The 27,075-nt window shown below is 39.1% G+C and overlaps 1 protein-coding gene across 3 annotated transcripts in view; it reads right to left on the reverse strand.

Moving 5' to 3' along the window:
• The window catches only part of ADCY8 (adenylate cyclase 8), a 260,213-nt gene that overhangs the window by 128,053 nt on the left and 105,085 nt on the right, over positions 1 to 27,075 (reverse strand). The window lies entirely within an intron of this gene.

Consider the following 27,075-nt stretch of genomic DNA (forward strand, 5'->3'; position numbering starts at 1 on the left):
AGATACTACTGGTCTATAAGATACCATGGAAAATTCCTAGTCTGGCACACAAAATTCCTCATGATCTGTCCAGTGCCTTAGTTATTCTTCTCATTCCTCAAGCACACATTAGACTCCAGCCATCCAAACAAGAAGTCATTGTCTGAACCTTGTGTTCCTTCTTTCCTCTCTGGGACCATGGTGCTTCCTCAATCTGGAATGTCCGTTACCTCTTTCAATGGAAGAGCTTCTACTCCATCTTTTAGAGTGAAGCTTCGTTTAACTCTGGCCAGTAAGCTGCCCTGATTTCCAAGTCTGACTTATGTACCCTTCCCTGTGTTCTCATTGCATCCTGGGTGAACAGTAATTAGGGTGCTGTGTTATAATAATCTGTCTCCTCTAAACTAATTGAGAATGGGGACTTTGAACAACTACTCTGTATGTTCCCCTCTTAAGATTGTACTGTATCTGGCACTTGGTTAACACTTAGCAGGTGTTTACTGAATAGGTGGATGGGTGGATGCCTGGGTGTGCAATACTTTCTATTAATGTTCATATATATCCAAGCTTTTTGGTAAAGAGTATAAGGTCCTTGAAGGCATTATTTCTGCCTGAGGCAGCCTTACATTCCTCACAGCCTGGAGCATCCTGCTTTTCATACAGTAGGACTTAAGACATGCAGTGTCCTTTTTTAAAAGAAAAAAAGAAATAAAGAATGAATGAATGATTCCATGTACTCAGTTGAATCTTTGCAGTCTCTGTTCTTAAATTGTAAGGTAATGCAAAGCTATTTACACAAGCAAGTAAAGTTGAATTGGGTTGAGAATATGGAAATATTGTAATAAATTAGACATTAGACAGGCAACATGTGAACATTAGAAGAAATGCTTGTAACTAAAGGATGAGGTTTTTCTTGATCTTGGTGAACTTCCTGGTTTCTGGGTCATTGTTTTGACTTTAACTCTTAAGTTAAAAAGCATATGGTACTTTATATCTACTGACAATGAAAACTGTAGGAGCCATTGAAAAAAAATTGACAAGGCAAGAGAAGAAATGGAATCCAGCCTTTGAGAGGAGCACATCAGTTTCTGAGGCACTTTCCCAGTGAGCTTCTGTGCAGGAGGTCATTGAGAGGAGTCATTTGTGTTATCCACAGCCATGCCCACTACTATATTACTCAAGTGTATAGTAGGATTGTCCTCCCTGCATACTTTTTTAATTTTTAATTTTTGTGATTACATAATAGGTGTATATATTTATGGGGTAAATGAGGTGTTTTGAGGCGTGCAATGTGAAATAATCACATCATAGAGAATGGGGTATCCATTCCCTCAAGCATTTATCCTTTGAGTTACAAACAATCCAATTACACTCTTTTAGCTATTTTAAAATGTACAGTTAAGTTATTATTGACTATAGTCTGTTGCGCTATCAAATAATAGGTTTTATTTATTTTTTCTATTTTTTTCTACCCATTAACCATCCCCACCTCCCTCCTAACCCCCCACTACCCTTCCCAGCCTCTGGTAACCATCATTCTACTCTCTATGTCCATGAGTTCAATTGTTTTGATTTTTAGATTCTGCAAATAAGTGCAAACATATGATGTTTGTCTGGATATTGATGTTGCTTTTGACCAATGAAATATGAGCAGAAGTAATATGTGTCACTTCTGGGCAGAAGCTTTAAGACCACGATCAACCATACTCTTTAAAACTTTTTCTCTCCTGTGTCACTGTCATGAGTCAAGGAGCTCCTGATGAAGCCTTCTAACCAGGGTCCTTGAATCAGGATAAAATGTGGTGATATCCTGCTATCCCACCCCCTCCTGTAATGAACATAAAGTGTGAATGAAAAATAAATGTTTACTGTTTTAAGCACTGAGATTTTAGGGATGTTTGTTACTATCCTGACTGGCACAATCATGAGTCCCAATTGATGTTTTCCTTATTACACTGTTATCACTGTAGTATGAGGGTTAATATCACAGACTTTAGTGCCAGACAGCCAAGTTCTCATCTTGTTCCATCACTTACTGGCAACATGACCTTAGAGAAGTTATTTTACTTCCCTATAGATGCTTTAATCTCTGCATCAATAAAATGTTAATAACGTTGTCAAGATTAAGTGAATAAACACATGCAGGGAGTTTATAACAGTGCCTGGCCTTTAATAAGGACTAGCTGCTTGTCTATTTGTGAAGGAATTGTAGCCTGATAAAGTAAAATGATTTTCCCTATGGCCCAGAGCTGGTAAGTAGAATTCCAGGACTAAACTGGTACTGTTGTGTTTTTAAAACCCATACTCTTTGAACATGTGATCCTGGGCACATAGTTTAATCTGACCCTAAGTTTCAATAGTTGTAATATAAGGCACTACCTGATTGCTTCACACACAGAACTATTGTGAGCCCCAAAGGATATAATAATGGATGTTAAAGTGCTTTGCCAGCTAATGGTGAGAGACTATTAAACAGCACACGGTGCTAATGTCATTAGGCAATTAACATTATACAGAGAGAGAATGCACTGGAGCATCTTAATGAAAAGACATTTAGATAAGTTTTATTTTCCTCTACAAAACAAGAAGCATAGCAAGAAGACTTCACATTTTTTTACTGCATAGCTTTTCTTTCTCTTTCATTTTATGTCTGGGATTTGACTTAAATAAAAGATAAGAATGAAACTATGTAAAAGTAATTAATAATTTACAGACATTGATCCTCATTAGTAAGGCTACCCCGTGGTTGCAAAGAACCACAAACACACACAGTGTATTTCAAGATCAGTTCTTGAGGGGAGGACCTCAGAGCATTCTTGAAGCTAAAATGGAGGCAATTCTACTCCTAGCGACAAGTCTTTTTCAGTTCTTCCAGAACAGAGCCCCAGGGATGTTTTGCTGGACTAATCAGTCACAAATTAAGAGAAAAGGACTATAGATGACATCTGCACCTTCTCTTTCTTCTCTAGACATTCGGGTTCTGGAGGGCAGGGATGCCACCTTCCATTCCCACTTAGCTCAAAGCTTAGCACACAGACATAGTCAGTGCTGAAAGTTATTTATCAAGTTAATGGAGAAAGCTCAATGGCTTTCTGGGTTCACAGGCCTTTGGCTGTCCCAAAACGGATCTAAGAGTCCCAGAGAAACCACTGAGTTGCCTTAGGACCTGCTAGTTGGGGAGGGGACGACCCTCTAAACCTCCTCCTTTCAAATAGAGCAAATCTACTTTCTGTTCTTCATGGTGAGATTCCATCCAAAATTTCTTTTAAATAAAAAACACACGTAATTATTATTTTTGCTCACTTCTATCTAGCTGGGGACAAATCATGCAACAATTAACAAACCAAAGATTGACAACATTATTTCTTTTAACTGAACTATTAAGGAAGCATGTTACAATTATAAGGTAAAAAAGGAAGGACCTTAGATTTTTTCTTTCAACTTAAATGCTTCAAAGGGTTCTTTTTAGACAATTAATCCATAGGAGTTGCTAGAGTAATGACAGGACGCATAATTCAGTAGCAATCATTGATCTATACATTAGACAGGAATTCCAATGCTGTAGGGGCTACAGCAAATTACACATATTTCCCCAGCAACACCACACAGGCATAGAACCTGCATTAAAGCAGGCCCAGATCTGATGTCACACTTCTCCATTTACTGCTTGTGGATGTCAGGCTAGTTGCTTTAGTCTCAGTGTCTCAGTCTTCCCAGGTGCAATGGGGAAGAGAATTGGTCCTCTGTAGAGGTGTTAGGATGGTTCATAAAGTAGTGTTTGTAAAACACTTAGCCTGGTGGATACTGAACACTCAAAAATAGTACCTAGTACTAACTTTTGGAAGTAATACCATTTTTCAATTGCACAGATTGAATCAGACCAATAAAATGATGAATTGATCACTTTATCTACTCTTTTCTGCTAAAACTCTGCCTACATCAACTCTATTCACACAGACATAGCTTCAACTAACCCATCAGCGGCACAGTTCTTAGGCATAAACTGGTCTAAACAGAGTGAACAATGGTTATAATTTAGGCAGCATTGATTGGGCCCCAGTCACCTGGAAAAAACGGTGCCCTTGAACATTCCAGAACAAAGGAAAGGCAAGGGAGTTAGTTATGGAGGTCAACTATGTTCATTGCCCAGGGCGTTTTGTGCAGATATGGAATCATCTTCATAACAAACCTGGGTATCACTACCAGAGCCATTTTACAAGTGAGAGAACTGAGCCACAAGAGGTATATTGCTTTAAGTCACACAGTTATTGATGGACTAGTTAGAATTTCACACCGGGTGTATGGGCCTGAACCCATTGGTCCATTTCTACTTCCCTGCATGGCTTCTTTGAAGGGAAATACAAAAGGAAGTATGTGGACTACTGGGGTCTGAGCTGACTCAGCCCAATATATGGACATAGTCTCTACAGATTAATCTCCAAAGCCTCCCTTCTTATAGATCTGAGTTTGCTGAGGGTACTTCAGGAGTCATTGTGGGGTAGAGACTGCCATTGTGGTGGCCATGGAGCCCAACTTTGCCTTCAACCCTGATCCATTCTATTGCCTCTGCTGGACTTTAGTATCAGCCTGCCGTATGAAACATAGGGTCCATCTGCTTCTTCAAATGTTTGAAAGCCACCATTTGTTGGGAGCAAGCTCCCCAAAGTCTGGCCATAAACTGGCCCCAAAACTGGCCATAAATAAAATCTCTGCAGCAATGTAACATGTCCATAATGGCCATAATGCGCAGGCTGGAAGATTGTGCGTTTATGGGAATGAGGGCAAGGAACACCTGGCCCACCCAGGGCGGAAAACCGCTTAAAGGCATTCTTAAGCCACAAACAAAAGCATGAGCAGTCTGTGTCTTAAGGGCGTGTTCCTGCTGCAATTAATTTGGCCCATCCCTTTGTTTCCCTTAAGGGATACTTTTAGTTAATTTAATATCTATAGAAACAATGCTAATGACTGGTTTGCTGTTAATAAATATGTAGGTAAATCTCTGTTCCGGGCTCTCAGCTCTGAAGGCTGTGAGACCCCTGATTTCCCACTTCACACCTCTATATTTCTGTGTGTGTGTCTTTAATTCCTCTAGTGCCGCTGGGTTAAGGTCTCCCTGACCGAGCTGGTCTTGGCACCGTGCTTACCCTGACATGAAAGTTGTGATTTCACAAAGTGCTTCCCAATTCATGTTCTCATTTTGATAGCCACAGTGACTCTGAAAGGTAGATGCCTATCAATATTATAAATTTTGATTTTACAGATGAGCGAACTGAGGTTCTGAGAGGATTAAGATATCGTTATTACCTCTCCTGTGCTAGGCCTTTTACCTTAATAACCTCATTTCATCCTCATTTCCACCACAGGCTACATATGCAGCTCATCCATTTATTCTTTCAAGTGTCTGTTGAAGAACTCTAAAGATATAAGCAGTGACCCAAACAGACAAATCAAGTTCTGCATTCATGGAGCTTATATCAATGTGGTTTATTCCCATTTTACAACCAAGGAAGCTGGAGCCCAGAGAGGTTAAGTCACACGGGTGTTAGGTAATGCCAGACTCCAAGCTGAATGGTGTTTGGATACTTTGCTGCTGCTTGCACTCCCTTCCAGTGGAAAGGTAATGGGGAAGACCTAACTGCACTCACATTCAAAAGCAGGGTGGATCTAGGGAGAGAAAAGTGAGAGCAATGGTGTTCTTGAAGATGAAAGCGTTGCTGACCCTGCCTGCCTTGGTGCCCCGGAATCTTAGAAGAACAATAGGGACCAAGTCAGGACAGCAGCTGTGTGCCAAGTCAGCATTTCCTTGTTGATCCCGCTCAGGGGAGTTCTGAAGTTCTGAATTCTGGATGTTTTAGGACAATTTATTTCCCGAAATGGCCCTAACTCAGGGGTGAGGGAGGCACAGGGAGTTTGTGTGTGTGTGTGTGTGTGTGTTTGTGTGTGTTTGTGTTGGGGGTGAAATCTTTGGTGCTTCTTTTATTCCCATTAATTTCCTTTCCTTCCTTCAAGACGCCCCTTATTGTATAGTGCATTTCCTTTTCCAACGTGACCTCTGTCCTACCTGCCTGGAAACACTCAGCATTCCCTAGCAGCCGACATCTGGCCCTGTAGCCTGGCCTGCTGCAGTGCTTCACTGCCTGCGTTCAAAACCCCAAACATTCTGGGTTGGGGGCATAATTTCTTTTAAATACAACTGGAATGTTTTTTTGGAGTTATTATAATTTTCAAGATACACAGGGTAATACTCAGGGATAGACATTCTTATGATTCTCTGATTTTGTGTGGGTCTTAATCAACTCAGGCTACCATAATAAAATTTATAGACTGGATGGCATAAAGAAGAGGAATGTATTTCTCACAATTCTGGAGGCTGGGAAGTCTGAGATTACGGTGCTAGCAGGATCGGGTTCTGGAGAGGGCTGTCCTCCTGGCTTGCAGATGGCTGCCTTCCTGTTGTGCCCCCACAAGGTGGAGAGAGCGAGCCAGCAAGCTCTCTGGGATCTCTTCTAATAAGGGCACTAAGCCTCATTTAAACCTAATTAGCTCCCAAAAGCCTCATCTCCAGATACTGTTATATTTGTGGTTAGGGCTTCAACAGAGGAATTTTGAGGGGATACAATTCAGCCCATAGCAGTGTGATTTATTAAATGAGGGAGTAAAACCTATTTTTTTAAAAGACTATATTATGAAATATATTTTAAGAGATTATTCCCATTTTAATTAATTTAAAAATTATTTAATGTGTTTTGTTTCTTGGTAAAAATAAACATAATATTGGATAAAATTTTAGATGTCAACTTAGAACTGTGTGAGGGGTGTAGTTTTCAACATTATTTTAGAGAGTATGGAGCAAAGAGTTTGTAAATCACTGTTCTAAAAACCAGAATCAAACCCTTCCATTGGACAACTTCTAATCCAGTGCTACAGAAAGTGTGTATCCTGGCTGGGCGCGGTGGCTCACGCCGTAATCTCAGCACTTTGGGAGGCCGAGGCGGGCAGATCACCTGAGGTCAGGAGTTTGACGCCAGCCTGGCTAACATGATGAAACCCTGTCCCTACTAAAAATACAAAAATTAGCTGGGCGTGGTGGCACACGCCTGTAGTCCCAGCTTCTAAGGAGTAGCTGAGGCAGGAGAATCCCTTGAACCTGGGAGGTGGAGGTTGCAGTGAGCCGAGATCACGCCACTGCATTCCAGCCTGGGTGACAGAGTGACACTCCGTCTCCAAAAAAAAGAAAGTGTGTATCCCATTAGATGTTCCATGAGAGAAGTCTCTGTTTAAACAGAGCTCTGTGGGACTGGTGAGTATCTCATGTCCAAACTGGGACAGTCATTTAACTCGAAACTTCGTCTACCCTTTTGCTGTTTTCTAACATGGCCCAGACACAACAGCCACAGGCTCATGTAGAGAGTGTGGGGAGTCCTGGCCAAAGATTTTTGTGTGCATATATATTTAACTCACGCACACACACACACACACACACCCCACACACATGATGTATGTTGTGATGGGCTACGACCAGGCCAGCTGTAGGCACATAGATACAGTGAGAGCAAGAACATGGCTCTGTGTCAACAGGAATTTCATGTAAAGGGGTTGATCTCTTAGTTGCCAGTGTGGCCTCTCTCCCAGCCTGCTGAAGACTGGGTGCAGAGCTTGAGGGTTGGGCTGGTAAATGTTTAACAACTGTCTCTCTGGGAAAAAAAGGTCCTGATTTGTAATGTCTGTCAACTTCTGTGGTGTCACTATTTTTGTCATGGATGAGTTCAAGCTTCCAACTTGAGGTCAACTGGCTTGTAAAATTCCTGCAAGTTTAACAATTGGCTTTTGCAAACAGGCAGGGGCTGACCTAGGCATATCACTTTTTAAGGCTTGTGACTAGGTAGTTTTCTCCTCCTAGGGGCAGCTGAGACCACCGCAATTCACTTCCCCCTGTATGGAACAGAGATGGACACCACAGCCCCACCCACTTCCTGGGCCCGTACTCCTCTGTGCTTTGTGTCTTGCTTGTTTCTGTTGTGGCAATGAAGTGAAGTCACTTCAACTATCCTTCAATATTCAAACCTGGATTAGTCCTTATGGTGTGGCCTTCCACATTATTATCCCCATTTCCTCAGGAAGAAACTGAGATTCAGCATGTTTAAGATTCTTGGAAGTAGGGCCTGGTGCAGTGGCATTCGCCTATAATCACAGCTACTTGGGAGGCTGAGGTGGGAAGATCCCCTGAGCCCAGGATTTCCAGGCTGCAGTGAGCTATGATTACACCACTGTGCTTTAGCCTGGGTGACAGAACGAGACTCCGTTTCTTAAAAAAAAAAAAAGATTCTTAGAAGTAGAATGTGAACCAAATTCTCCTGAGTTCTAAATCCTAACCATTTCCCAGTATGTCACATGGACTCTTCCCAGAAATGTCACTGGGTTAGAGCGAGAACTGTTACATGAGGACAGTAAGCAACAGACAAACAGTGTGCCAAGGACACTGTGAGGAGCCTTCCATTTAGAGCCAAAAACACAGTGATCCAAGGATGCTAATGGAATATGGCTCCACCACATGTGGGGCTCCTGGTATTTCAAAAGGAAAGACAGCTCTGGTCACACTAGACTCCCCTGCCCACAAACCTCTAAAGGCTCTGCCACTTATCCAATGAAGTGAAAGTGTTGTTACTATTATTATGTTGGTGCAAAAGTAATTGCGGTTTTTGCCATTAATACATTTTGATAGTCACCCTGACTCATCTCCATATATTGTAACTCTGCGCTTTTGCAGATGTTATTGCCTAAGGGAGGGAGGAACACTGTGATGGTTAATTTTATGTGCCAATTTGGTTAGGCCTTTGTATCCAGATATTTCGTCAAACACCAGGCTAGATGTTGCTGGGAAGGTGTTTTTTAGGTGAGATGAACATTTAAATCAGTAGACTGAGTAAATCAGATTACCCTCCACAATGTGTGTGGGCTTTACACAGTCAGTTGAAGGCCTTAAGAGAAAAATTACTGCTGTTCCCCAAGGAAGATGAAATTCTGAACCCAGCGTGCTTTTGGACTGAAGCTACAATATCAACTCTTCCCTGGATCTCCAGCCTGCTGGTCCACCCTGCAGATTTTAGACTTAACTAGCCTCCACAATTTTGTGAACCAATTTCTTAAAACAAATTTTTATAAGTAATACACACCCTGTTGGTTCTGTTTCTCCAGAGAACCCTAATACAAACACCTTCCTGTCATCTCTGTCAAAACTTCTTTTCTTTTTTGAAATAACATTTTCTTTTCTAGTTATATTAGTTATACATGATTATTCCTAAATATTAAAAAATATAGTAAAGAATAAAGAAGAAAATTAAAACTACTCAATTTCATCACAGAGCTTTATGTCCTTTCTTTTTATAAAAATAGATTTATTAAAAAGTGGAGGTTCCCATTCCAGCAGGGGTAGCTAAAAATAAATAAAAAATTTAAAAAGCTGAAGTTGGTTTAAACATGTGTGCATGTGTGTATGTGTGTATTCTACCATGTATACTTTAAATGCATGAGCATTTTTTATGCCATTGAATATTAATGTAAACCATGATGTTTAATGGTTACGTGTTTGTTTTTTTTAAGACAGAATTTTGCTGTTATTGCCCCGGCTGGAGTACAATGGCACGATCTTGGCTCACTGCAACCCCCGCCTCCCGGGTTCAAGCGTTTCTCTTGTCTCAGCCTCCCTAGTAGCTGGGATTACAGGCACGCGCCACCATGCCTAGCTAATTTTGTATTTTTAGTAGAGATGCGGTTTCTCCATGTTGGTCAGGCTGGTCTCGAACTCCCGATCTTAGATGATCTGCCTGCCTTGGCCTCCCAAAGTGCTGGGATTACAGGTGTGAGCCACCACACCTGGTCGTTACCCATTTTTCTATTTTTTACATATGCCAGAATTTATATAATCATTTCCATACCTTTGAACATTTATGGCATCAGATGGTGCTATGGTTTGAATATGTCCCACATATTTCATGTATTAGAAAGTCTCCAAGTGGCAGTATTGAAAGGGAGCTTTTAAGAGGTGATTGGATCATAAGGAATCTGCCCTTATGCATGAATGATTCCATTCACAGATTAGTGGATTCATGGGTTAATGGATTAGTGGGTTATCATGGCATTGGAACTGGTGGATTAATAAGGAGAGGAAGAGGCTTGAGTAAGCACAGCAGCTCACTCAACCCCTCATCATAAGATGCCCTGCGCCCCCTTGCGATTTCACAGTGAGTCTCCACCAGCAAGAAGTCTCTCACCAGATGTGGTCCCTCAGCCTTGGACTTCTCAGCCTCTAGAGCTATAAGAAATAAATTCCTCTTCTTTATGCATAGTCTGTTTCAAATATTTTGTCAGTAAGCAACAGAAAACGGGCTACTAAAGATGAACATGATTCAGAGCCTTTGCTATGTCACTTATAAGCTGTGTGTCATTGGTCAGAAGATGTTTTTATTCTATCAGAGCCTGAGTTTCATTTAGAAATTGTTCTTCACAGAGTGTTCGTATTTGTGAAGTAATTCAGGTAGATTATTTAGTATATTGCCTGGCACATGGCGAACATTCTATCAATATTAGTTTATCAACAATTATTTCTAGACATATTCAATTTTCATTATTACAAATAATTTTGCTAAAAATAAAAATTTCTGTCCATGTACTGAACATCACTCTAATTGAAGCAGGCTTATGAGGGCTGAATTTAATGACATTTTGGAACAGAGTGAGACAAGGGACTTTTGGGGAAAATAAAGGAAGGGAAAGAGAGAGAAAGAGAGAAAAGAAAAGAGGGAGAAGAAGTGACGAAGGGAAGGAAAGAATAGACAGAACAAAAGAGAAAAAAACGTAAGAGAGAAATAAGAAGGAAAGGAGGCTGGGAGGCAGGTTTAGGCATTCTTGCCTTCAGTAAAAACAATATAATTTCTGTTTTTCATTTCTTGTCCTGCCATATTGCTTGGCAGGGTGACCCTGCCACAAGGATTAAGACCTTTACTCTAATTAACCGTTGGGGACAAGCCAGTTACTACTTGGCATTCTGCTGTCATTCCTATGACTTTTTTAGCAATTGCTCTGAAAAGACCAAGCTCTGCAATTTTCATTAAGATTAATCAAGAACAACTTTTGCAGATCATTAATAAACATTGCATATGACAGAGCCCAGTGTCAGCCCTGGCATCTTCTCAACGATCAGGACTCCCCAAAACAGACACAGAATATGTGAAGAGAAGCCACCTGGAGCCACTTTTCAATCTATGTAACAGAAACTATTATATAAGCCTATTTTAATTAATTTAATTTTATGAACAGACATGCATGAGATGACATTAAGTGTTTCATTGGAAATAAAATTACATTCAATCTCTTTTTTGCCATTCATCTAGCTAATATCATGTTTCTAAAATTAAGTATTTTTGGTGGATTGAATTTACTATGAGGCTCTTTTGATTAGGGCTTATTATCTTGTTATTCTCAGATGTTTATTGACTGACATTTTCCTCTTTCAGTATCAGTTCTGCTAAAGTATTAGGAACATACCAATGTGTGTAGGATCTCCTAAACTATATGTTGATCCTTTGGGTATTGATGGCAAATTTCAGGCATCAGTAGCAATTGCACAAATCTGGAGTTGGGAGGTGGGCTACCATGATGACTAAGATAGACGGCTTTGAAGTCAGATGATTCCAGAATTGGTCCCCTTGTGCTGCCACTGACTAGTCATGTGATCTAGGTGGAGGTAATTATACAACCTCTGTTAGCTTGTATGGCAGAGGCACCTGACAGCCATAACTGAAGCATACCCTGAGGGTGACCCTACGGTCTAAGAAGAGTGTTAGTTTGGAGTTCCAAGCTAAGGAATCTGAGAGTGGCCAACATGGAGATCCACTGCTTATCCATGAAGAACAGCCAAACCTCTGGCTCATTCCCCTGGCACACAGGCTGTAAGGGGACTGAGGCTCTTTGCTTTGGATGAAATGGGGGTTGCTAGTAGAGAGCACTAAGTAAAAATGCTGTATAAACAGCATACTTTTTACAAATGGTAGTTGTCTTCTTGTGTAGGGTGCCACCACTGGACCACCCCATATGTAATTTCCCCCTGTAAACCCTATGTCTCATTTGCTGTCTCTAGGTCTCTTCTTCAGCCTGAGACACAGTACCATCCCTACTGGACACAATAGGGGTCCGGCACTACATGGCTCCAATTTTCTCATTGGTAAAGTAGGAGCCCACTTCCAGACCTTCCATTAGTTAGGACAAACCTGTCTAGCTGTATTGTTTGTTGTTTGCATCCATTCTCATTGTTGCTCTAAACTAGTCTGATTTGTCCATGCTGCAGACATACTTAGTTCTTCAGTATTTGGCCTATCACCCCGCCTATCTTCTAGAATTTTTATGAGGACTTAATAAGCCAATACATGCAAGACATTTATCTCAGTATCTGGGATATAGTTAGTGTTTAAGAAACTCAAGCGGCCGGGCATGGTGGCTCACGCCTGTAATCCCAGCACTTTGGGAGGCTGAGGCAGGCGGATCACAAGGTCAGGAGATAGAAACCCAGTGAAACCCAGTCTCTACTAAAAATACAAAAAAAAAAAAAAATTAGCTGGGCATGGTGGCATGCGCCTGTAGTCCCAGCTACTGGGGAGGGTGAGGCAGGAGAATCGCTTGAATCCGGGAGGTGGGGGTTGCAGTGAGCCGAGATGGTGCCACTGCACTCCAGCCTGGGTGAGCAGAGTGAGACTCCGTCTCAAAAACAAAACAAAACAAAAAAAACAAAACAAAACAAAAAGAAACTCAAACTGCTATCATTATTTTATGAGTATAGAATAGAAGCCATGGTAAAACAATAGGTTTCTGTAACTCAACTGCATCAAATTTTCCAGTATCCAAACTCAGCCTCCCTTGCAATACTCTATTAAAAATATTTCCATAATGATAACATGCATGCTACCTATTTGAGTTTTCCTATTTGAAATTGGGATCTTATTATCCTCATTTTGCAGACGAGGCCATGGAGGCTATAAGTTAAGTCACCCACCCATCATTACAGACCTAATTACAGGAAGAAGCAGGAAACAGGGTAGGTCTGTTGCTGCATGTCAAGGGCTCCCCAACCCATCCCATTCACTCAGCATATTTTCTATGTCACCTTACAGTACCATAGGCACTCTTTCAGGGAAACTTTGTCACAATCACATCCAGCAATGAATTATAATTTTAATAAAATAGAATCCTGACTGGAATTCTTGGAGTAGTCAATTGAAAAATAAGTTTAATGTCATGATAAATGTTTGATTTAATTAAAATTTGTATGTCACATATTGTCTGTTGGGTGACTCTTGGAACTCAGCTTTGATGTGTTATCATCCCTTCCCTTCTATTTCACAGCTGCTGCTCTATTTCAGGTCCTTACTTCTCTCCCCTGGATTAGTATGAAAATATCCCCAAACCAGTTTCCTTCCCTTTGGCCTCTGCTCCTCCATTCCAGTGTCAAGGGGAGAGAGAGTTATCCCTCTCCACAGTCATCTTCCTGACATCCAGATCTGACCATGTTACTTCCCTACTTTAAGAGTCAGTGACTTTTCATTGCCTGAGGGATAAAGCCCCAGCGTATCTTACCCTAACCCTATTGTTTTAATTTAGAATTGTGGTAATCACCAAGGTCAGCTTCAACGCTTAACACACACACATGCACACACATACAAACACATATAAACACATATATACCACACATGTACATACATTTACACACATACATACATACATATGTACACACATACACTAATGCACACATACATGTGGCTTTTGCCATTCTTAACAGCTAGCGTGACTCATTGTTCAAGCCTTTGTTTCCAGGAAAAAAAAAACCTTTTGTTCTTGGTTAAAAAGGCTACTGTGCAAACAGCTCAGTAAAAAGCAAATGACAGGGAAAAAGGTTTCTCTCATACTTGTACTTTTGATTGTCTTGACTCTTGCCCACTTTGCATTTAAAAAATATTTTTTATTTTATTTTTTGTACATTGACAGGTAAAATTGTATATATTTGTTGCATACAACGTGAAGATTTGAAACATACATACATTGTGCATCTAGCTAATTAACACATGTATTACCTCACAGTTGTCATTTTTATGGCGAGAACACATGACATCCAGTCTCTTACCATTTTTCAAGAATAAAATATATTGTCAACTATAGTCACCAAGATGTATAATAGGTCTTCTGAATTTATTTCTCCTATCTAATTGAAATTTTGTATCTTTTGATTAACGTCTCCTCAACCACACTCCAACCACCCCTAGACTCTGATAACCACTATCTCTACTTCTATGGGTTAGCTTTTATAGCTTCCACATAGGAGTAAGATCATGAGGTATTTATCTACCTGTGCTTGGCTTATATTTTTTAACATGATGTCCATGTTCATCTATATTATTGAAAATGCCGGGATTTCCTTCTTTATGGTGTAATAGTATTCCATTACATATATACGTGTATATATACCTATATATGTATATATGTATACATGCCACATTTTTCTTTATCCATTCATCCATTGATGGACATTCAGGTTGATTACATATCTTGGCTATGGTAAATAATGGGGCAATAAACATGGGAATGCAGACATTTCTTCAACATACAGATTTCATTTCCTTTGCATAACTACTCAGTAGTGGAATTATTAGATCATATGGTAGTTCTATTTTTTAAGTTTCTGAAGAACTGCCACTGTTTTAAATAATGACTTTATTAATTTACATTTCCACCAGCAGTGTTCAAAGTTTCCTTTCCACCACCTCCTGGCCAATACTTGTTATCTCTTGACTTTTTGATGGCAGCTATTCTAATAGGTGTGAGGTGATATCTCATTGTGGTTTTTATTTGCATTTCCCTGATGATTAGTGATGTTTAACTTTTTGAAAAATATAGCTGTTGGCTTGTATGTCTTCTTTTGAGAAATGTGTATTCAGGTCCTTTGCCCATTTTAAAATCAGGTTATTGGTTTTCTTGCTATTGAGTTGGAATTTCTTAGATATTTTGGATTTTTAACTTTTTATCAGGAGTATAGTTTACAAGTATTTTTTCCCATTCTGTAGATTATGTTCACTATCTTAATTGTTTCTTTTGTTATGCAGAAGCTTTTTAGTTTGATGTAATCCCACTTGTCTATTTTTGTTTTTTTTAGCAACTTTTGTAAATAAGCTCTTGTAAATAAAATCTTGACCTTTTTTTCAGATAGTTTGCTGTTAATATATAGAAATGCTACTTATTTTTGTATGCTGATTTTATATCCTGCAACTTTACTAAATTTGTTTAATTCTAACCTTTTTTTTTGGTGGAGTCTTTAGGGTTTTCTCTATATAAAATCATGTCATCTGCAAGCAGAAACAATTTAACTTGTTCCTTTCCAATTTAGATGCCTTTTAATTGTTTCTCTTGTTTAACCGCTCTAGCTAGGACCTCCAGTAACAGAAGTGACAAGAGTGGACATCCTTGTCTTTTTTCAGATCTTAGAGGAAAAGATTGCAACTTTTTATTGTTTAAAAATTTTGTTTTAATGACAGGGCCTGCTCTGTTGCCCAGGCTGGTGTGCAGTGGCACAATCATAACTCACTGCAGCCTCAAACTCCTGGTCTCAAGGACTCCTCCCACCTCAGCCCTCTGAGTAGTTAGGGGATTACAAGTGCCACTATGTCCAGCTTGGGGGAGGTCAATTTGAAGAACTGAAGCAGTCACCTGTGGCTGCTGAAGAGAATGTGCTAACACAGCAACCTCAAATTCTTGGGCTCAAGTGATCTTCCCTCCTCAGCCTCCCAAGTAGCTAGGACTACAGGTATGTGCAACCACACCCACATAATTTTAAAATATTTTGTGGAAATGAGGTCTTTCTATTATTGCTCAGGCTAGTCTCATACTCCTGACCTCAAGCTATCCTCCCACCTTGGCCTCATAATATGCTGGGATTACAGGTGTGAGCTGCTGCACTTGGCCTAACTTTTTCTTATTGAGTATGATATTAGCCCTGGGTTTGTCATATACATGGCCTTTATTATTTTGAGGTACATTCTTTCTATACCTAATTTATTGAGAATTTTCATCATGAAAGGATGTTGGATTTTGTCAAATGCTTTTTCTGCATCTATTGAAATGATCATGTGGTTTTGTCCTTTATTCTGTCATTGTGATGTATCACATTTATTGATCTATGTATGTTGAACCATCCATGCATCCTGGGATGAATCCTACTTGAGCATGGTGAATGATCCCTTTAATGTGCTGTTGAATTTGGTTTTCTAGAATTTTATTGCATATTTTTGTTCATCAGGAATAAAATCAGGAATATTTTTGTAATTAATCAGGAATATTCTGTAATTTTCTTTTTTGTAGTGTCTTTGGCTTTGGTCTCTGGATGGTGCTAGCCTCATAAAATGAGGGTGGAAATATTTTTTCCTCTTCAATTTTTTGGAAGAGTTTGAAAAGAATTGATACTCTTCTTTAAATTTTGATAGAATTTACAGAGAAACCATCAAGTCCTGGGCCTTCTTTAGATGAGAGACTTTATATTACTGATTCAATCTCCTTACTTGCTGTTGGTCTATTAAGATTTTCTATTTCTTCCTAATTCAGTTCTGGTAGATTGTATGCATCAAATGAATTTATTCATTTTATTTTATTTGTTTTTTTTCTTAATTAGTCCAGTGATAGGTCTTTCAATTTTATCTTTTCAAAAAAAATCAACTCTTGGTTTTGTTTATTTTTTCTAGTCTTTATCTATATCTGTTCTGATTTTTATTATTTTCTTTCTTCTACTAACTTTGGACTTAGTTTGTTCTTGTTTTTCTGGTCCCTTGAGGTGCAACGTTAGGTTGTTTATTTGAGATCCTCTTTTTTGATGTAGGTGTTTATTATTGTAAACTTCCCTTATGTAACTGCCTTTGCTGTATCCCATAAGTTTGTTAAGTTGTTTTCCAATTTTGTCTCAAGAAATTTTAAAATTTTCCTTTAAGTTCCTTCATTGACCCATTGGTTGTCCAGGAGTATGTTGTTTAATTTCAATGTATTTGTGAATTTTGTGAAGTTCCTCCTGTTATTCATCTCTAGTGTTATACCCTTGTGGTCAGAAAATATACTTTATATGATTTGAATCTTATTAAATTTGTTAAGATTTGTTAATGTCCTAACATATGAGCTATCCTGGAGAACCTTTCATGTGAAATTGAGAATAATGTATATTCTGCAGCTATTGAATGAAATGTTCCATATATGTCTATTAGGTCCACTTATTTGAGAGGATAGCTGAAGTCTGATGTTTCCTTATTGATTTCCTATGTGGATAATCTGTGTACTGCTGAAACTGGGATGTTGAAGTCCTCTACTATAGTTATAATATAGTATTATCTTTCCCTTCATATCTATTAATATTTGCCTTGTATTTTTAGGTACTTTGATGTTGGGTGCAGATATATTTACAATTGTTATATCCACTTGCTGAATCATCCCTTTATCATTACATAATGACCTTCTTTGTTCATTTTCATAGTTATTAATGTAAAGCGTATTTTATCTTGTATAAGTATAGGTATTCCTGCTCTCTTTTGTTTTTTATTTGCATGTAATACCTTTTCTATCCTTCACTTTCAATCTATGTGTGTCCTTACAGGTAAAGTGAGCCTTTGTAAGCAGCATATAGTTGAGTCTTGTTTTTCATCCTTTAAGGCACTCTACATTTTTTGATTCTAGAATTTAATGCATTTATATTACAGGGAGAGACTTGTTAATTGTTTTCTAGCTGTTTTGTAGATCTTTTGTTACTTTCTTCCTTTCCTTTTGTCTTCCTCTGAGGTTAAGTGATTTTCACTAGTGTTATATTTGGATTCCTTGCTTCTATTTTTTTTTTTTTGAGATGGAGTCTCATTCTGTCACCCAGGCTGGAATGCAGTGGCACAGTCTCAGCTCACTGCAAGCTCTGCATTCCAAGTTCACGCCATTCTCCTGCCTCAGCCTCCCAAGTAGCTGGGACTACAGGCACCTGCCACCACGCCTGGCTAATTTTTTGTATTTTTGGTAGAGACGGAGTTTCACCGTGTTAACCAGGATGGTGTTGATCCCCTGACCTCACGATCCACCCGCCTCGGCCTCCCGAAGTGCTGGGATTACAGGCGTGAGCCACTGTGCCTGGCCTCTTGCTTCTATTTTTTGTGTATTTACTATAGGTTTTTGCTTTATGGTTACCATGAGGCTTACAAAAACATTTCATATTTATAACAGGTTATTTTAAGCTGATGGCAGCTTAACTTTGGTCACACACACACACCCTACTGTATATTTTTAATCCACTTCTCTCCAGCATTTTATATTTTTATGTCAATATTTACATTTTAATATTGTATATTTCTTAACAAATTAGTGTGGGTATTAATATTTGTAGTAGTTTTGTTTTTTTATCCTGCATTACAAAGATATAAGTAATTTACATCTTTTTCCAAGTTTGAAAAGTTTTCTGCTACTATTTTTTAAAATAAGCTTTCTACCCTTTTATCTTTCTCTTCTCCTTCTAAAACCCACAGGACTTGAATATTTGCTCTTTTGTAGTTGTCCCATAAATCCTGTATTACTATAATATTAGAATATTCTGAATTTTAATTTGTACTTATTTTTACTGGTGAGTTCTACACTTCCAAATGTTTTTATTATACTCATTAGCATCCTTTTCTTTCAGCTAGAACTTCCTTTAGCATTTCTTATAAGACAAGTCTGGTGGTGATGAATTCCCTCAGCTTTTGTTTGTCTGGAAAAGTCTTTATCTCCCTTCATTTCTAAAGGACAGTTTTGCTAGGTTTAGTATTTTTGTCTGGCAGGTTTTTCATTTCCCTTCAGCACTTTGAATATATCTCCCACTTTCTCCTAGCCTGTAAGATTTCTACTAGGATTCTGATGTTAACCATATTGGGACTCCTATATATGGTATTTGCTTCTTTTTGTTGTTGTTGCTTTCAGGATCTTCTTTTTGTCTTTGATTTTAACAGTTTGATTATTATGATTCTTTGGCTATTCTTATTTGGGTTGAATCTGATTGGAGATCTTTGACCTTCATGTACCTGGATATTTACACCTTTTTCCAAGTTTGGAATGTTTCCTGCTACTGTTTGTTTAAATAAGCTTTCTACCCCTTTATCTTATTTTTCTCCTTCTAAAACCCCCATGACTTGAATATTTGCTCTTTTGTTTTTTTTTTTGTTTTGTTTTTTGTTTTCCAGAGCCTCAGAGGAAAAAATTTATTTCCCAAGAAAACAATGATAATGTAACAAAGTAAAATGTTATCTAGATTATATTGGTATTAAAATTATCTCTTATATAAAGTATATTGACTGTAACTATACATAGAAGATTCATAGTAACACCTGGAAGTTCCTTCTCATGTTATATATAAATTGAATTATGAAAGCTTTTTATATTACCTGTTTATGGCCTTATAGATTTAATGTACCAAATGAAAACTTCCCAGTCTACCCCTAGATAAGATAAAATCTATATTTATTTTCAAGGTAGAGTTTTAAGTGGCCATATTTCTTAAGCTGTATTCAAGGGAAAATTTTATTTCTTTTTTTTTAATTTTAATTTTAATTTTTTATTATTATTATACTTTAAGTTTTAGGGTACATGTGCACAATGTGCAGGTTAGTTACATATGTATACATGTGCCATGCTGGTGTGCTGCACCCATTAACTCACCATTTAGCATTAGGTATATCTCCTAATGCTATCCCTCCCCCCTCCCCCCACCCCACAACAGTCCCCAGAGTGTGATGTTCCCCTTCCTGTGTCCATGTGTTCTCATTGTCCAATTCGCATCTTTGCTATTGTGAATAGTGCCGCAATAAACATACGTGTGCATGTGTCTTTATAGCAGCATGATTTATAGTCCTTTGGGTATATACCCAGTAATAGGATGGCTGGGTCAAATGGTATTTCCAGTTCTAGATCCCTGAGGAATCGCCACACTGACTTCCACAATGGTTGAACTAGTTTACAGATCCACCAACAGTGTCAAAGTGTTCCTATTTCTCCACATCCTCTCCAGCACCTGTTGTTTCCTGACTTTTTAATGATCGCCATTCTAACTGGTGTGAGATGGTATCTCATTGTGGTTTTGATTTGCATTTCTCTGATGGCCGGTGATGATGAGCATTTTTTCATGTGTCTGTTGGCTGCGTAAATGTCTTCTTTTGAGAATTGTCTGTTCATATCCTTTGCCCACTTTTTGGTGGGGTTGTTTGTTTTTTTCTTGTAAATTTGTTGGAGTTCATTGTAGATTCTGGATATTAGCCTTTTGTCAGATGAGTAGGTTGCGAAAATTTTCTCCCATTTTGTAGGTTGCCTGTTCACTCTGATGGTAGTTTCTTTTGCTGTGCAGAAGCTCTTTAGTTTAATTAGATCCCATTTGTCAATTTTGGCTTTTGTGGCCATTGCTTTTGGTGTTTTAGACATGAAGTCCTTGCCCATGCCTATGTCCTGAATGGTATTGCCTAGGTTTTCTTCTAGGGTTTTTATGGTTTTAGGTCTAACGTTTAAGTCTTTAATCCATCTTGAATTAATTTTTGTATAAGGTGTAAGGAAGGGATCCAGTTTCAGCTTTCTACATATGGCTAGGCAGTTTTCCCAGCACCATTTATTAAATAGGGAATCCTTTCCCCATTGCTTGTTTTTCTCAGGTTTGTCAAAGATCAGATAGTTGTAGGTATGCGGCATTATTTCTGAGGGCTCTGTTCTGTTCCATTGATCTATATCTCTGTTTTGGTACCAGTACCATGCTGTTTTGGTTACTGTAGCCTTGTAGTATAGTTTGAAGTCAGGTAGCGTGATGCCTCCAGCTTTGTTCTTTTGGCTTAGGATTGACTTGGCGATGTGGGCTCTTTTTTGGTTCCATATGAACTTTAAAGTAGTTTTTTCCAATTCTGTGAAGAAAGTCATTGGTAGCTTGATGGGGATGGCATTGAATTTATAAATTACCTTGGGAAGGATGGCCATTTTCATGATATTGATTCTTCCTACCAATAAGCATGGAATGTTCTTCCATTTCTTTGTATCCTCTTTTATTTCATTGAACAGTGGTTTATAGTTCTCCTTGAAGAGGTCCTTCACGTCCCTTGTAAGTTGGATTCCTAAGTATTTTATTCTCTTTGAAGCAATTGTGAATGGGAGTTCACTCATGATTTCACTCTCTGTTTGTCTGTTATTGGTGTATAAGAATGCTCGTGATTTTTGTACATTGATTTTTTATCCTGAGACTTTGCTGAAGTTGCTCAAAGAGGGAATCCTCCCTAACTCATTTTATGAGGCCAGCATCATCCTGATACCAAAGCCGGGCAGAGACACAACCAAAAAAGAGAATTTTAGAGCAATATCCTTGATGAACATTGATGCAAAAATCCTCAATAAAATACTGGAAAACCGAATCCAGCAGCACATCAAAAAGCTTATCCACCATGATCAAGTGGGCTTCATCCCTGGTATGCAAGGCTGGTTCAATATATGCAAATCAATAAATGTAATCCAGCATATAAACAGAACCAAAGACAAAAACCACATGATTATCTCAATAGATGCAGAAAAGGCCTTTGACAAAATTCAACAACCCTTCATGCTAAAAACTCTCAATAAATTAGGTATTGATGGGACATATCTCAAAATAATAAGAGATATCTATGACAAACCCACAGCCAATATCATACTGAATGGGCAAAAACTGGAAGCATTCCCTTCGAAAACTGGCACAAGACAGGGATGCCCTCTCTTACCACTCCTATTCAACATAGTGTTGGAAGTTCTGCCCAGGGCAATTAGGCAGGAGAAGGAAATAAAAGGTATTCAATTAGGAAAAGAGGAAGTCAAATTGTCCCTGTTTGCAGATGACATGATTGTATATCTAGAATATTTGCTCTTTTGATGTTGTCCTATAAATCCTGTAAGCTTTCTTTATACTTCTTTATTCTTTTTTCTTCTTTGACTGTATATTTTCAAATAACCTGTGTTGGTGTTCACAATTTCTTCTTCCTGAGAAATTCTGCTGTTGATGTTCTCTATTGCAGTTTTCATTTTGGTTATTATATTTTTTGGCTCCAGATTTCTTTTTAAACATTATTTTCAATCATTCCATTAAGTTTCTTGTTCTGGTCACTTATTATTTTCCTCATTTTATTAATTTTTTTTGCATTTTCTTCATGTTTGCTGGGATTCCTTAAAATAGTTATTTTGAAATATTTGGCAGGCAGTTCACACATCTTCATTTCTTTAGATTTAGTCACTGGCACCTTATTTTGTCTCTTAGTGATGTCATGTTTCCCTGATGATTTTTGACCTTCATCATTGTGCCTTAATCCCTGCTCAGTTGAATAAGTAAGTCCTTATTATAGTCTTCACAGACTGGATTTTCCTGGGAAAGCACTATGGCAGGTGTGGTACTGGGGCATGCCAGAAGCCTGGGGCAGCTGCAGCCAGAGTGACATTGCTAGAAACATGGTACCTACTACATGGGTATTACTTCTGGGTGGGCCAGAAGCCTGGGACCACTGAGGCTTTCCCATTGCTAAGGGATGTCCACAGCCCAGTTCCACTAATGTCAACCTAATAGTGGTGTGTGCCTGAGATCAGATCGGCCAAGCAAGCCTGTAGCCTTGAACTGTGTGGTCCTACCTGCCATCGGGGCATGGGTAGAGGCTTAGTCTGTGGGTACCAGCCTGGTATATGGGACCATGAGGGTCTGCCTAGTGCTGGGTTTTACTGTGGCAGGCTCAGTGTTGGGGTCCAAGGCAAAGTCCTGTGCTCACTTCCCTTTTCCCCAAATGGATGGTATATTTTTCTTCACTGTGCTGCTTAGGATCGGGGAAGGATGATATGGGTAATATAATATAAATTTGTCCTGCCTACTCTGTTTAATGTGCCTTTTCTTATTGTGCTACAGCTGAGTATTATGACATCTCACCTGATTTCCTTAGCTCTTTTGAAGCTGTTTTCACATATGAATACTTGCTCAAATTGATGTTTCTGTTAGAGAATAATCACAGGAGAGTCCTGTTTCATTAACTGGCTTTACTACTCCTCACCCACTTTGAAACCTGCCAGTGCGCTAACTAGCAGTAGACAACCCTGGCCTTTCCTGATATTGGCACCCTATCCTATCCATGTCTATGGTTGTAGAGGATTTCTATCACATGTTCGGATTGATCAGTGAGTAAGAGACTAGGGTGATTTTGAGTGTTGGTTTGCCATTTGCACAAAAATTATAGATCTCATCTAAACAAGGAAACTATTGGAGTTGTTAGGTACAGTGACTAAAAATCCAAATGCCATGTTACCAACAGAGAACTGGCCCCTTGTTGTCTTTCTGCACTCTGGGGATTGATGGTATCCTAACTTTGAGAAAATGCCAGAAATAGGGACAAGGAGAGCTGCTGAAAAGGAAAGACAAAACCTCAAACAGGGATCCATTTCTGACAGCAAATAAAGAGGCTGAACATGAAATCTGGGGACACCAGTAAATAAATGGTTTATTAACCTAACGTTATGATATATGCAATATAATATTATGAACATTTCCAGTCTTTATGGCTTCTATCAAGTTTTCAAATTGGAACAAGCAACTTTGCAGCTGAATAAAAAATTCCATCTTGTGTAAGCAGTAATTGGTTAAGATTACTAACTTTTTGATAAAGCTATGTAACTGGCATTTTCTTCTAAACACATTAAGGTACAAATATTGTTCACCAGCCATTCCTCAGAGTGAAATATTTGACAGTAAGACTGGAAACTATAGAAGTCTGAGCCAATTGCAACCAAGGTTTGCCTAATTCCAGGGCTCCTATTAATTCCTTTTTAGCATGCTTTCTTGCTAACTAGAATAATTAATACTGGACCTCATGTTACTTAGATTAGAATCAAGGAGTTGTTTGGATATTAATAGATTTTGATTCATACAGTTTGAAAAAGACTTTGAATCATTTCTCACTGTTCAATTTCAAAACTCCAGAAAGGAGAACTTAAATTCAATAAAACGATCAGGAAGAATAAGGTCCTCTCCAGAAAGAGAAATAATAATGCTCTAAGTATCTTAAAGTATTTGATTATAGATGTTCATTTATTTTCCAATGTTATCTCTGTAACATATCTTTTACTTAAGGCTAAGATACAAACCCTTATGGAAAGTCTGTGGAAAGTTTTGCTGCTTAAACTCTGATGTTTATGTGGCTATAAATCACAGATTTTCAGAACTGGTGGAGACTTCAAAGTTGTCTGACCTGATTTTTTCATTTTGTAGGCAATAATTTAATTGTTCCCCTAAAGGACACCCATGCACAAAGACCTCCAGGTGACATGTTTATCACTGTATTTCTAGGGCTTAGCCCAGTTCCTGACACATAGTGGAGCTCAATAAACATTTGTTGATGGGTTTACTGATTGACAGAATAAGGCTCACACACCTAATTAGTTGTAGAGATCTCTGATCTTCTGGATGTCAGTCTGTATTAGTCTGTTCTTGCATTGCTATAAAGAACTACCTGAGACTGGGTAATTTATAAAGAAAGAGGTTTAATTAACAAGTAGTTCCACGGGCTGTACAGGAAGCATGGCTTCAGAGGCCACAGGAAACTTAGAATCATGGCAGAAGGTAAAGGGGAAGCAGGCACATCTTACATAACAGAGAAGGAGGAAGAGAGCAAAGAAGGAGGTGCTACACACTTATAAACAACCAGATCTCATGAGAACTCACTCACTATCATGACAACAGCAATGGGGAAATCCACCCCCATGATCCAATTACCTCCCATCAGGCCCCTCCTCCAACACTGAGGATTACAATTTGACATGAGATTTGGGTGGGAACACAAATCCAAACCATATCGCGGTCCCATTGTCCCCCTTTACACCAGTTAAAGTATTATTACAATTCATCCTAGTTTTCAGGGAAAAACTCTCAAGTGCCCAAATTAGCAGTTAAAAAACATCTGCAGCCTTTTCCATTAACCAAAACCTGAACAAAAGGGAACTCTGTGTTGGAACCCATAGATTCCTCTCTCCATAGTTTCTAAAGTGGAGTACTTCTGCATCTTTACAGAAGACAGGGAGATAGTAGAGAGGACATCTGGGGTCTCTTTATCTACCTACCTACTTGGTATTAGGGATAGTAAAGGGTTTGGTTTCCATCATACACTTCACAGAAAAGTACCATAAATTCTCATCCCACTTGTGCATCTCCTGATTCCATTTTTTTGGCTTTATGGGGGACTTTCAGATAAATTCCTTAAATGAGGCATAAGGCCTCTGAAATTGCTACTCAAAATTTTTTCTTTCCATAGGACCAATGACATAAGAAGACTGTGACAATTGGATATTTTTCTTGAGATGTGATAAAGCTCTACATGTGCCTTTCCAGAGGTAGGCTGCTGTCACTATGGACACATGCCTTCTGCTGATGGAAAGGTACTAAAAGGATTTTGGAAATTCCTAGTCTCTTTGCCCTTTGCTGGAATGGTAATCCAGCAGTCTTCAAAGAGGCTTGGATGCATGCAGAATTACTCTAGATCCACTTTGATCACCAAGCTGGCCAGCCCAGCCTAATGTAGTCTGGGGCGGTGGCCTAATGTAGGGCAGGAAAGCTTGGCCAGATAATGCTTAAAATTCTATTAGAGATGGTGTAAAGGGAGAAAGAAGGTTTTTAGAGTGCTTTTGTCTCCTGCTCCTCAGATTCCTTCTCTTCTGAAAGAATAAAAATATGATGCTACCCAGACAAGGAAAGAATCCCAAATTTTGACCTTAAGACACCCAGAACTATGGCCTCTGTGTTCCTGCTGACAGTCCACCTCCCTGTGCCTGGTCTTGTGAGTTCCTGCTGCTCCTTTTTGCAAGACAATGTGCTACAGCAACTGCACATCCTACTCAACTGTTTGCAGAAGACAACAAAGGCCCTGCAGTTTACAGACAGCACTCCACGTGAAGACTGTTGAGTGACCATCTTTGCTACATAGCTTTCATTTAGAAGCTGTACCCCTATTGCCCACTGCCTTCTTTCAACAAAACGTGGTTTTTCCTCATAGTAGCTTCTGGGAGAATATGATGTTTGCTAGTTTGTTTCCTTTGTGAAAACTGGGTTGTCTGTGGAAATATCTTTTACTGCAGGTGGGAAAACTTCATGTGAAAAGTTCATATCTGTGAAGCTACATTTTGAGAAACCCTCTATTATACTGATTTTTCCATGATATGCTCTGATTCCACCTTTAAAATCTCTCTAAAGGCAGTGGTTTTCAAGGCTGGCTGTACCTTTGTCTCATGGGAGAAGCTTACAAACAGCCCATGGTCTTCCCTAGATCAATTAAGTCTGAGTTTTTGAGGATGTTAGTCACCCAAGCACTGCCATATGTATATGTGTGTGTATGTGTGTATGTGTGTGTGTGTGTGTGTGTGTATGTGTATGTATTTCTGCCTATGCATCCTCTTGTTACTGCTTTTGCTGTGGCTTTGTGAGGACGTGACACTTAGAGGCTCTGCAACCAGTTTGGACCTCAAGGGGAGTGCTGACAATACTAAGATTCTGTCTGAAAGCCACACACAACCTAGTTCCAGAGTCCTCAACCCCAATAATTCCTTCCCCCTTGATCCATCATCTGTTTGTCAGATATGCTGAATAAAACCAAAAGCACTTGCCACACATCCATGAAGCCAACCCTAGTGGCAGCCTTCTAGTAATTTCCTATTGGCCATAGGATAAAGTGAAACCCCTTAACATGACTGAGAAGGTCATATGGGCTCTGGCTGCTGCCAGCCTACAGTCCATCTGTCGCTACTCTTTCTACTCCAGGCTTCACAGTAGCCATTGCAGCACATCCTGGTTTCTGTACATGTCCATCCTCTCTTGAAAACTCTCCTCTCCACCTCCAAGATCCTGTCAATGTCCACCCACCTTTCAGTCAACAGCTTAGACATTTCTATTCCGGAAAGCCTTCTCCAACATCCCACATTGAATTAACTTCCTCCTCTATTTTCCCCAAGCACTTGGATTTGATTTATCACAAAGCTTACTGTTCTGCATTG

The sequence above is a fragment of the Pongo pygmaeus genome, chromosome 7, assembly GCF_028885625.2.
Source record: "Pongo pygmaeus isolate AG05252 chromosome 7, NHGRI_mPonPyg2-v2.0_pri, whole genome shotgun sequence".
In the NCBI taxonomy this organism is placed as follows: Eukaryota; Metazoa; Chordata; class Mammalia; order Primates; family Hominidae; genus Pongo; species Pongo pygmaeus.